Source organism: Haemaphysalis longicornis, unplaced genomic scaffold, assembly GCF_048455015.1.
Source record: "Haemaphysalis longicornis isolate Haplotype H1 unplaced genomic scaffold, Haemaphysalis longicornis Haplotype H1 scaffold_2, whole genome shotgun sequence".
Classification (NCBI taxonomy): Eukaryota; Metazoa; Arthropoda; class Arachnida; order Ixodida; family Ixodidae; genus Haemaphysalis; species Haemaphysalis longicornis.
Window position 1 is genome coordinate 29,440,211 of NW_027526295.1, and position 12,969 is coordinate 29,453,179.

Genomic DNA, 12,969 nt, shown 5'->3' on the forward strand with positions numbered 1-12,969 from the left:
CAAGTGCTCAGCTGGCGTTGAACTGTGGACAAACGGTGCGCGCGAAACGAGATAATCTTTTCTCTTGGCCAGAGGGTGGCGGCGCCTGTGGTCATTCGTAGGAGAGGGTGGTGAGGAGGATAGTTTCGAGATACGATGCCAAACGAAGTACCGACCGCAACACGAGCAACCCCGCACCACCTTAGTCTGACAAAGCCGTATTGCCCCTATAATAGTGTCTACGGCACGAAGAAGCTCACCGCAACCACAGGTTCGACTGAACACTGTACAATCACCTCACGTGTATGTCTAAACCACTGCCACGTTTTTATTGAATGTCCCGTTTAACACGCCGACGCAACGCAGGCGATGAGGCACGCGGTAGTGGATGGCTCCGGATTAATTTTGAAAACCTGGGGATTATTACGTGCACCGAAATCTTGTACAAACGGGCGTTTTTTGCTTTTCACCTCCATCAGAAACGTGACCGCCGTGGCCCGGAACGTTTGCCGCGTTTGCAGTTCAGGCATGTGTGGATGGCATCCCCACAAATGATTATGGTGAAGTGCCATTTTCTGGTGTTACACTTTGCTTAGCGCAGATGGTTCAACTTACCCTTGGAAAAACTTTCTCTGTTAAACTTGCCCAACAAGTACTTTTTTCTTCCAACGACTGCAAGAACCTCGTCCAGTTGTCTAGAATCGTCCGCTTCTTCGGGCCAAAACGCGCCTTGTGTATATTATGATCAATGCAGAGAGAAAATAACCAATTGGTGCATTGGTGATTGTCTTTTTCTGTGGAACTGGTGAATTCCTTGTGTTTTTTCAAGACGAAAACCACGCTGCAGAAGGGATAATTGTCGGTAACTTTATTTGTAGTAATTCGGTTCAGAATACATTAAACTTGATTTATAGGAATGTTTTTGTTTCCCTTTTTTAGGTTTACGTGCCCAAGTAAGCGACGATTGGCCCAACAGCTCGTTTCGGAAACACGTTTTTGTTTTTACGTTCTTATTCTATATTCATGAAGAAATTATACATTTCTAGTAAGTATTAGGGAAACTGGGCCTCAAAATCAAATCATGTGAGAACCTCCAACTTTGCAAACAGCTTATCTTCCTTTGTATAACCATTATTCTCAATGTCCCTTGCATCAATCTTGGCGCCAAGTAAAAGGACCCGTTCATTGCTGTCCTTTAGCGGTTTAACAAAGAATTTGATACTCTGTTCTTTTAGACTTGACTTATGACTTGCGCAGTGTTCCTGTTGCGTTTCCGGATGGATGAGGCACAGCTTCAACCTATTAGAAAATGGCCAATCAAGAAAATCGTCATTTCGGCCTTTGTGCAACTTAAACAACAAATAAACGTTCAGATGACCATCCTCAGCTCTCATTTCAATGCCCCAAGATATTAGGTAGTGCTGTATATAAACTTTCTCGCCCATTTGCCACTCCCAACCTCTTTTTATTGCTTTTGCTTTGTATTCTGCGTATCCTGTTAGAGTCCACCGGTGTGTTTTCGGATTAATTGCCACCGTTGATAATACTGAGGATAACGTCGTCGTCATTGAATCCGTTTTTTCATTCAAGAAAGCTTTCACCTCACGTGCCTTAGTGTCCACAGATTCTAAAGTGCTGGTGGTGGCTGCTCTCAATTTTTGCTGGAGTGCATCGTTGAAATGATTGAGCTGATGGCCAATTTCTACGAGTTTGTTCTTCTGGGAATCAAACTCCTCTATTAGCTTTGCAAGCTTTACATCTAGTGCATCCACCTGGCTTGTAACATTTTTTTCAAACTTTACCAGCTGTTCATTTTCCTTTTCCGCTGGCACGAGTGGTTTTTCTGGCACTAAATCCTCTACAGGCGCCGTACATTTGAGTATACATTCGTCGTGGCATACTACGGTTGCTAAGCATAGGAAGAATTTCGACGGGTGCTGTAGCGGAGAATAATTAGCGGCTTCTTCAGCTGGAAGGATTACTCGACAGCCGCTGGTTTCGTTCCGGCAGGGAATCTGCGGGATAAAGAGAACGCGATAAAAGTTAGTATACAAAGAACGTACAGCTCCTTACTGGTTCAAGTAGAGTCTGTTTGGCAGGCATTTTTTGAATGCGTTTGTGGTCTTCAAAAAGTTCTCTTTACAGCGCTGGGCAGCGAAAAATAAAACAGGGTAAAACATTCAAAGGCGAGCAATTACAAAACGATTCTTTGCATAAATGTTTTGGCTGCGGTCGGGGGGTGGGGCTGTAACGTTGTGGTGCTGGGATAAAGAAGAACTTTCATGAATGCACCTTACTAAAGCTGAAGCTTGGGCGAGTTCATACATTAAAAAAATAAAAGGGCGAAAACAACGCCGCACAAGTAAAGAAAAAGACAGAGTGCTCACCTACTACTAAATAATTCGACCGAAGGCAATGCTTTTTATTCGCAAGCGTTTAACCGATAAGCAAAACAAAAGAAAACAACCAACGGCCGATTACCGAATAATTTAGAAGAAGTGCACGTGGGTGGTTTGTCGTTCAGAAATAAAAATCCACAAAACAGGGAATGGAATAGTAAACCGGATAGTTAAGATAACTCACAAAGCAAGAGAACAGAGTGCGGAATTAGATGTTATTCGGCAGTGTTCAGGTGCAGGAAATGCGCTTCTTTTCACCATTTGTTTTGTTCGGGTAACTTTACGGGCCGGCCTGGTCGACGCAGCTCGTCCAGAGCCGCGCAACCAAACGGATCACGGCATCATGAGGTCACGAATTCGAAGAGAGGCCTCGTACAGAAAACCACTTTTCCTTGTCTGAATTAAACGTCGGTCGCCCCGGCCTCGAAGCTGAATCGTATCTCATTGCATCACAGAGGTACGTGGTACCATTTCCACACTGTCGGTGGTGATCTTTGCACTGTACGCGGCCGTTGGTCATCCGCAACTGAGAAGACAATTATAGAAATAATGAACTCATCATGAAGTAGCGTATAATAAATCCAAACAATTGAAAACTCCATCTAGTGTTTTTTGTTGGACTTCCCAAAGGCTTCTGAGTGACCTCTTTACTACAGTTGAATTCATCACTAAATTGACACAAAGTAATAATTCCTGGGCGCCACAGGTGCTATAGAGAATCACTGCTCCACACTTTAGAGCTTTCACGTTGAGGTCGGTATTCTTCAGCTGCTTTTGGTATGTCGAACTAAACGCTCCCTGTTTGAAAATAAGCAATTCTCATCACGTACGTACCTGGTATGCGATAACTCGCACCGCTCATTGCAACCACGCACAGTGAGAAAAATATAAATTCAGCACGCGTACACCGGTCTCCTGATTGCCTGCACAGTTTGATATGTTTAAAGACAAATGAAGCTGTGAAAAGGAACAAGCCGGTGGGCAGACCGAAGTATGGGAGAGCAACGAGCAAAGGTACACGAACGGGAGCGAGTGCAAATCAGAAAGAGAGCGAAGTAAAAGCGGGGCGGCAGGCGCTGCTGGGAGATTATCCCTACCCGGAAATGTGCTTTTCTGGGTTTCAGTGGGCTCTTCACTCTGTCTTACTGGGGCGTGAAGACCAAATCTAGAGTTAACGTGCCGTGTCCAGGCCATGCTTAGGGTGAGATTTCGAGGTGTTTGTTACTTGCTACTTGGCATCGGTCCATGACGGCCATGCCTGTTAAGCAGTGAACCTTATGGTTCGGTTTTAGAGTCCGGCGTAGAGCATTTTGCAGCCTCTTTATTGTGTTGGAGATTTTGTGCCTGCGACAGCGCCTTAGCGCAGCCTCAAACGAATGTGTTACTTTCCAGTCGTGCATCTCATGCTAGCATCCCTGTAAGTGCCTTTGCTAGCGTAAAGCTTACTGTAAGTGTTGTCTGGCCTACCTATGTAATAAATGGCGTATATTAGCCGTTTTCTCTTTATCCATATTTTGAGCATGCGTCAATTCCCTCTCACTCCAGCGACTTCGGAACACGTGCGCGAATATGCGAGGGCCAACCTTGCAGAGTACCAAATAAGCGCTGAGCACCTCTTGTGTGTGTATGTGAGCTAGGGGATTTGACACTTTCATGTTCAAACTGGCCTCGAGCACAGAATCTACCCACTTTTAATACGCAGCAACTAAGCACTTGCTCGTATGGTTTCACTGCGCGTCGTAAGTCGTAGCAGCCCAGCGAAGGAAGGGGACACCGAAGACGAAGGAGATAGTACGATCGGCGAAGCCCAGGAGGAAAGAATGTTTTCAGTTTGAGGGGGAGGGACGTAGGCCAACACGGTGAGAGATATATTCCCCCGCAGCGACGCGCTACGTGAAAACCGAGAGAGCAAAGAGGCCATCTGAAGATAGAGCGAGCAGAAAACCGGTGGATGAAAGTGTGGCGAAAGGTGCGAGAAATAGCCCCCCATGGGGACGCGCTACGAGACAACGGCAGAATATATCGCAAGCCTTCGTCCGTTCGCTGAAGCGGCGATCACTTGGTGAGAATACAGCCGATGTAAGCAAAACCTCCAGAATCCGCAAGTTCACCCTGTGCGCTTATTTTTTGCTAGGAGGTATCGTAATTATGAGTGAGAATTTTTAGGTGCGGCGTACCTTAGGACCTCGCAATGTCCGTCCACGCCCAGGCCTATAGCATTTACAATCGCAAAAAAAACCACAGGGCACCGGTAGGATTTGAGCCAGTGTGTGGTAGACCAGACGGAGTTGGTGTCAGTCCTCTTAACCACTTCGCTACGAAGGTGAGTTAGTACCCCAGGGTCAAATGGCTTACTCCCTCACTTGCTACGATGCGGAATACATTAGGACCTCGCAATGTCCGTCTACGTCCATCCGTGCGCACACTACCATCAAGCGATTTAGAAAATATTCAAGGTGAAACTTACGGCTCAAATAGAATGATGGTCAGTGCGCAAGTCGGATGTCACTCGGGGCGCACCTTTCATATAATTTCGAATTCCCGTACTCCGCCCCCTCGCCCTCATTGGCGGAGTAGAGATGGTGCCAATTTTTGTCTTATTTTCGCCGGTCGAAATTATTTTGATTTATTTTCACTTCGTTTAGTTTGCAACGTTAATTGGGAAATCGTGTTATGCCCCACAAACTATTTTCGCTAAATTTTTAGTGGTGCAGTACAGCATTTACATTCTTCATGTTCTCTTTATTTGCCCAATCGAAACTAAAGTCCTTGCTTGGAATCGAAGCATTCCGGCAAAAAACACACCATAAACACTGCTCTCTATGCTTTATCACGGCAGTAATCACATTGTCACGTGGTTAAAGACGACGCCGGTGTCTTCAAGGAAAATAAGTTTATTGGAGCGAACTTGTGCTTCCCTAACTCAAAGAATACAGGCGGCGAAGCAGCAGCCAACAAAGTGACGTGTGACGGCGAGCATCGACGATTAGAATGCGGCGGCGTCTGCTCTGCGGGCTTTTATCTTTCGGTGCGAGTGTTTCTGGAACCGTCGATTTACATCCCAAACATTGAAGATCAAAGAAGATTATTCTGGGCTAGTGACGTTACGACGAAACAGTGTGCTTATTTGAAGGAGATAGCCCGTGCGGCATAAAAAGAAGAATTGAAGACGCACTTCGATTGGGACACAGATAACAGAGCCGGGAGTGGCCGTGCAGTAAAAACATACAATAAATAAACAAACCAATCCATGTTTTTTTATTTCAGTAGGTGTGGTAGCGTGGTTGACCCATCAGCTAGCATTCGCCTGGGTCTCAACATCCCCCCAGAAGAGTTTGCCGACAGAGCGGCCGTGAGTTTCTTTCGCAACCACCAACAACCTCCGGCCTCTCCTCCGTCGGCTGTGGTACTGGACGAATCGTGTATAACCGAACCGTTTACGATGGCCGAGCTCAACGCGGCCAATAAAGAATCAAAAGCACACTCTTATCCAGGGTGTGATGAAATCCCGTATCAGCTGTTCAAGAACTTGGAGGGGGTGGCCTTGGACACTTTACTCCGTTCGTTGAATGATGTTTGGGCGAAAGGTGTCATTCCCCCCGACTGGAAACACTCTCTGCTGTTGCCTATCCCCAAACCAGGGAAACCACCCACGGGTAATATTGCGCTAAGACCTATTTCTTTGCAGACCTATTTCTTTGACACCGACAATACGCAAGATATTTGAGCGAATACTGGCCACTCGATTATCCTCGTGGCAGGAGCACAACAGGAAATACCATCCTGCTCAGATTGTGACACTTTTGTAACTAGTTTATGTGACACCTTTGTAACCTCACCTACCCTATGTAATACCCTCCCCAGAGGGCCTTTAGGGTTTTTTTGAAGTAAAATAAATTGGCTTTATACCGCACTCAGGTACAGAGGATGGAATCTCTATTCTGGCTGATGATCTTGCATGTTTCACCCCACAGCCATCTTGTGCGGACTGTTGTGGCCACCGACATTTCCAAGGCCTATGAAAACGTGGACCACAGGACAATACTCAGAAACATGGAGTCTTTAGGTATTCCACATCGTGTATCCAAAGTGGTACACTCCTTCCTGTGCTCAGGGACATTTTCTGTACGAGTGGATGGGAAGCCGGTGGGCCTGTTTACATCGAATCGTGGGGTACCGCAAGGTTCTGTGTTAGCACCGCTGCTCTTCAACATCGCGTTTGCACTCTTGGCATGAAAGTTGCAAGACATCCCTTTCGTGAAATTTATTATCTACGTGGATGATGTCACACTGTGGTCCACAAACCACGACCTCGGTTTACAGTGCCGTTATCGCCAGCAAGCCATAGATGTTTTCCATGTCTTTGCGGAATCAGCGGGTTCAGAAATTTCAGCTGAGCAGAAGGGCTACATACAAGTGGCTATTAAGTCAGGAAGGAAGTTTGCCTCTATGGCCAACTTTCAACTTAAAATTGGTTCAGCTGCCATACCAGCCAAAAAAGAGCTGCGGGTGCTCGGACTTCTGATTCACCAGTCGGGTTCTGGTTTTCACTGGCTCCGAAAGGCAAGGAAGGAGTCCTCGACAACCTTGCACTTGATCCGCCGGATTGCAACGCGTAGTGCCGGAGCCCGCAAGGAGGTGGCTAAAAGACTCGTTCGTGTGTTCTCCAGCCGCACCTACTCCACCAGGCACAATTTCACAGACGTACCATGCAACAATGGGCACAACTTGAAACTATAAACAGAGAAGCCATGTGCACCATCACGGCACTTCCTCGTCTTACCCCGATACCCACCTTACAAGAAAACTCCCAGCTCAATGCAGTGCTTCATTCCCATTTTTGTCATGCGTCCCCCGTCACTTCAACCTCGGACGATCTTCCACCATGGCGGTACACGACAATGACAACGAATAACATTACGAAGCTTCGTCGCCGTGACCGGCCAGCGCCAACCTCGGATAAAACGAGTCCCTGGAGGCCACTGCCTACTGTACACAGACGCAGCTCTTCTGCCGGATGGAGGACGGCCTGTTTTCATCAGTGCCACGCACCCAAAAATCAAGGGCTCGCGTTTTTACGCTACCGACACACAGGACCCGCTGCTACTGGTGCTATAGGCTGTTCATGACGCAGTCAATGCTGCAAGTGCACTGCATAACATCACGGAGGTGCATATGTACACAGACTCGCTCAGTGCTCTGAAGCATCTGCAGCAAGTAAAAAAGACACCTCTGTTCGGCCAGCAGATTCACAGCCCCACAGAACATCACAGCTAACGATCCGTGTACATTGGGTACAGGGGCACGGTTAGAATATACTGAATCAATTAGCGGACCGTATTTCCCACTCTTCTTCCTCCCCTGAATCCTCCCCTAGCCCCCGTCGTTGTTATCCGCGCTCCCGTCTTTAAGCCCGGAAATCCCTCCTGGGAAGAGACATATGTGCCCTAATTCCTACGTGTGTATGCTGCCTGCCCCCTAATCTTTTTCGGGTGGAGAAAGTTTCTCTCAGAAGGCTTCTGGCTGGGGTGGCCCTCACACCTTCAGTGACTTGGACTTGGGGGCACTCATAAGACGACCCTGGAACGTGTCCAAAGTGTCCGTCTCCGGCGGTTAAAGCTGAAGCCAAGCATCTTTTGTGGACGTGAGCGGGAACAAGGACAGCTAGAGACGATGCGCTTCGATAGGTTGGTCTCGGGTATGATAAACCGGATGACTACAACCGCTGGGTGCAGGACGATAATTTCTGCAGGTGACTGATGGACTTTCTGCACGCCACTGGACTGCATGCATACCTGTAGACTTGAAAACCTGTCGGCTTTGTGACCTTCGGTGCTCTTGGCAGCCCCCCTCTCCCTATTTTCTTCTTTCTTTTTCCTTCCTACTTTCTTCCATCTTCCCATCAATAAACCGCCTCTCATATTCTGCGCGGCAAAAACTCTAAGTTAAAAAAATTGATTTTTATTTCTTTGCAAAATTAAGGGGAGGCGGGGACTAAAGGCGAACTTGGCCTGACAGAGGCCTCAGCCACCCGGTGTACAGCGTATATATTAACATGTCTGTTCACAAATTTAGGCATAATAGCACAATCGTAATAGAGAAATAGCAGAAGGCAAATTCATTACTACATTTCTTATGTAATATACAAAGCACAGGCCTAAAATTCACAGAAGGATCACAGTGTACACGTAAACGCAGTAATTCGCCCGCATTAAATTTCATCAGTTAGACTACTAGGTCACAAATCCGTATAAACGCAGTAATTCGCACGCATTAACTTTCATCAATTACACTACTATGTCACAAATATGTATTAATGTATTTTTGTTTCTGATTGTTTTTAATTTCTACCTTTAGGGGAACATATAGACATACACTTCAAACTCTTAATTACGTATCAGTATTGCAAGCGTTTTGCTTAAGTAACACTTCTTTGACCTGTTTTTTAAACGTAAGTTCACTGGCGTTGAAGTTTAATTTTTCTCCCAATTTATTTAATATATAAATTGACTGGTACAGGAAATATTGCTCACCATAGTTCGTTCTTACTTTTGGAGTGTGCCGTATTGTATGCCTGAGATGGTAGCCAGAAGATTTATTGTAAACTTGATTGTGGGTCTTTTGCTTATAAATGGTGTGCAGAACCTTCATTTAATAGATTTGGTCAGCTCGAAGCATTGAATATTCAGTAAATAAAGTACTTGTCCTCAAATCAGCGTAACAGCCATGATAATAGAATTATATGCGCGAAATTCTTTTTGCAATACAATGAGCCTGTTATAATTAGTTTTGATGGTGGTCCCCCACACCAAAATCCCGTAGCATAGTTTTGAATAAATGAGAGCATTTTATAAGTTTTGTTTCAACCACCGTGGTATCAAAAGGCCGATTCTATAAATAGACCTATACTTTATGGAGTTCGGTGGACAGGTGAGCCATATGCGTATTCCACGGAACTTGTTCTTGACACGAAACACCTAAGAACTTCTGTTCTGTCACTTTAATTTATTTTGGTTCCGTTGACTGTAATCGGTACTTCTATCTCGACATTGTTATTGTAAGGCCTAAATATCATGGGAGTTGTCTTTGTAGCGTTAAGTTGTAATTTATTATCTAATAACCAATTTGATAATTGCTCCAAGTAAACATTTACCATTGAGTAAAGCTTAGTGATATTATCAGATGGGAAGAATACGTTAGTCTCATCTGCATTCATTACACGTTCTTGAGGACCTTCTATATTTATGATGTCATTTACATAGAGTATAAACAGTAACGGCCCTAACTTAGAGCCATGCGGGACACCCTGTTTTAGCACTAATATGTCTGATGCAATGAAGTTTAGAGAAACAAACGTCTTTCTTTGAGTCAAATAGCTTTTTAAGAGGTTACCTGCCACGCCACGTAGTCTATTTCTCTCCAATTTATTTAGCAAAATATTATGATCTATTGAATCAAATGCTTTGTTAAGGTCTAAAAACAGTCCAATTGTGAACTGCCTGTTTTCAATGTTTGCAAATATTTTATCTTTAATTTATAGTAATGGTTGATCTGTTGATTTAGATGTTCGAAACCAAATTGATACTTCGAAATTACATTGTGTTTAGTTACGAAATTTGATAGTGTAATATAGATTACTCCCTCAAATACCTTGGAAAAAATTGTCAATACAGATATCGGCCTCTTTCTGATACATTTTCGCGTGCTCCCCATTTATGGATCAGCGTCACTCCAGCAGCTTTAGGTTCCTCAGGAAGAACACTGGTGTACAGACACAGATTAATAATGTACGCTAACACGTCACTTACTTCTAGTGCCAAGCGCCTAATCACACTCAATAAAATACCGTCAACTTCTGCCGGTGCATAATTATTTATTTTTCCGATACGGTCCCGTACTTGGGTACCATTCGTTGGCTCAAAAAAGATAGATCTGAAGAATCGTGGAATGCCAGTCACACCGCGGCTGGCGTTATCAGTGTGTGTTGGGTGCGCACCAGCATCAATAAAATGAATATTCTTACAGTTGGCTAGCTGAAGGTTCTCTGCCGGTTCTCCATCTAAATGCGTGAATTGACGCTGTGCTATTGTTTTTCTACTTCTTATTTTGTTAACAGTGTCCCATATCTTTTTAGGCTGGCCTCGTATGTGAAAAAATAGCTTTTCGTAATATTTTCTTTTCGCTCTCTTTAAATAGCTCTGTAGGTTGTTTATAAACATTTTGCACGCCTTGCATATTTCGGGATCCTTCGTTTTTTTTAAATTGCGTAACCTAGAATTTTTATTTTTTATGCGTGTATACAGATCTGGATCCCCTCAGGGTTTCCGCACCTGTTTTGTTATTTTACTTGTAGGTTGTAGAGGAAAGGCTGCATGGTAGCATTCTCCTACGGGTTGGAGGACAACATTGCAACCGATATTCAGATCGCTCACTCGATAGATGATTTCCCAATCTAACGATTCCACTAGTTTTAGGAAATGTTCGATTGTGTGGTTGTTCACCTTACGGAAGAAGCTCGGTTGAGTGGATACATCATCTATACCAGAATGAGTCTCCATAAAAAAACTTGGAGAATGATCATTGACATCCACAGTCAGAACTCCTGTGGATATATCACAATCACAAAAATTTGATACAAAGACATGCAACAGTGTGGCACTGTTAGTGTCAATTCTAGTTGGTAACATTATGTGATTAACACAACCATGACAAGATAACAAGGTTTTCAGTGTAAGAGAAGCTCCTTCTTTCAAGGTCATATGAATGTTCAAATCACCCATTATAGTGCAGTATTCATTGCGCGAACAAGCATATGTCAATACTCGCTACCAGAAGGTGTAAAATGTTCTTTTGTTACCCGTAAGAGCTCTATGATTCCACAGAGTAATTTTCGGTAGGTGAAAAGCTAAGCATACGAAATCATTGATAATTTCCGAAAATTCTTCAATACCCATGAAACTAATGGTGTCATGTATAAACTGACTCCTCCACCACTTTTCTTTTCCCTTCTGAGGAGCATTAAACGGTACCGGTCTAGCAGTGGTATTGAGTCACTCCCAGTCAACCAAGTTTCAGTAAGAAATCAGATGTCTAATTGACATGTAATTGATTGTAATAACATATCCAGTTCATCAATCTCATTTCTAAGACTTCTCGTATTGATGTGCATACGAGAAAACGAGTTATGGTTAGAAAATTCTGCGTCAAAACTTTTAATGTCATAATAATTACCGGTTTCTTTTGAGCTTGTCATACAAGATTGCGGAATTCGCACGCCTTTACTTACTTTTTGCAGGGAATTGATTTTGGACTCAAGTACTCAAAAACGCGGCATTACTCCCCCTCGAAGAGAGCATCGACCCGAGGCTAAAACAAACAACAATCCGAACAAAAACAAAAAAGTCCGTCATGCTGCATAGTAAGGTTTCAAGCGAACCACGTGGACGACTTCGCGCCGCCTGCGTCGTCGTGATATTCCGGAATCACCATCGGGGATCACCTCGTAGGTAAGTTGGCCGACACGTCGTAGAATTTAGTAGGGTTCGAAATAGCGCCGCAGAAGCTTCTCACTCAGTTCGCGTCGTCTGATAGGAGTCTAAACTCAAACACGATCCCCTGGGTGGTACTCGGTGTGTAGGCGTCGGAGGTTGTAGCGCGCGGCATCCACCAGATGCTGGTCCGTTGTACGAACTCAAGCGAGCTGGCGGCCTTCCTCCGCACGCTGAAGGTACCCTTCGACGTCGGGGTTGAGGTCTTCGTATTCTACATGTGGAAGCATGGTGTCAAGCATCGTGGTCGGCCGTCTTCCGTAAACAAGTTCGAACGACGTCATCTGCGTAGTTTCCTGGACAGCCGTGTTGTACGCAAACGTGACATACGGGAGTACTTCGTCCCAAGTCTCATGTTCAACGTCGACTTACATTGACAGCATATCTGCGATTGCCTTGTTCAGACCTTCTGTTAGTCCGTTCGTTTGGGGGTGGTACGGTGTCGTTCTTCAGTGATCCGTGTTGCTGTAGCGTAATATTGCTTGCATCAGCGCCACAGTAAATGCCATTCCGCGGTCCGTGATTACGACTTCAGCGGCTCAATATCGCAGCAAAACTTGTCTTATGAAGAACTTTGCGACTTCTTGTGCAGTACCCCTCGGAAGAACGGCGGTCTCTGCGTAGCGGGTCATGCAGTCTGTCGCTACGACAATCCACTTGTTCTGGGATCGGGATGCAGGTAACAGGCCCAGAAGGTCCATTCCACTCTGTCGAAAGGGCCTCGATGGGACGGCGATCGGCTACAGAAGTCTGCCGGGTCTCGTCCGTGGCGGTTTTCGTTGCTGGCAGACACGGCAGCTCCGGACTTAGTGGGTGACGTCGGGTCGGGTGTCTCTCGGCGCTAGTAGCACTTTGCCTTGATTTTTCCAATTGGGCGAGCTGTGCCGAGATGTCCGGAAGTCGGATCGTCATGGCACGCTTCCAAAATGTTGTCGCGAAGATCTGCGAGGATGACGAGAAGATAATCGGTTCTCGTTTCGGGGCTCAAATTCTTCACGAGAACGAAGTTTTTCAGGCTGAATGCTTGTAGGTTGCGTTTGAAG

At 45.2% G+C, this 12,969-nt stretch overlaps 1 long non-coding RNA gene across 1 annotated transcript in view; it reads right to left on the minus strand.

Annotated features, from left to right (window-relative positions):
- Positions 1-832: 832 nt before the first annotated feature.
- LOC144168810 (uncharacterized) overlaps positions 833-12,969 on the minus strand; it is an 88,751-nt gene continuing 76,614 nt past the window's right edge. Inside the window, exon 4 of the long non-coding RNA XR_013322244.1 lies at positions 833-1,994. This is a non-coding gene — a long non-coding RNA (uncharacterized LOC144168810). The remainder of the gene's footprint in view (positions 1,995-12,969) is intronic.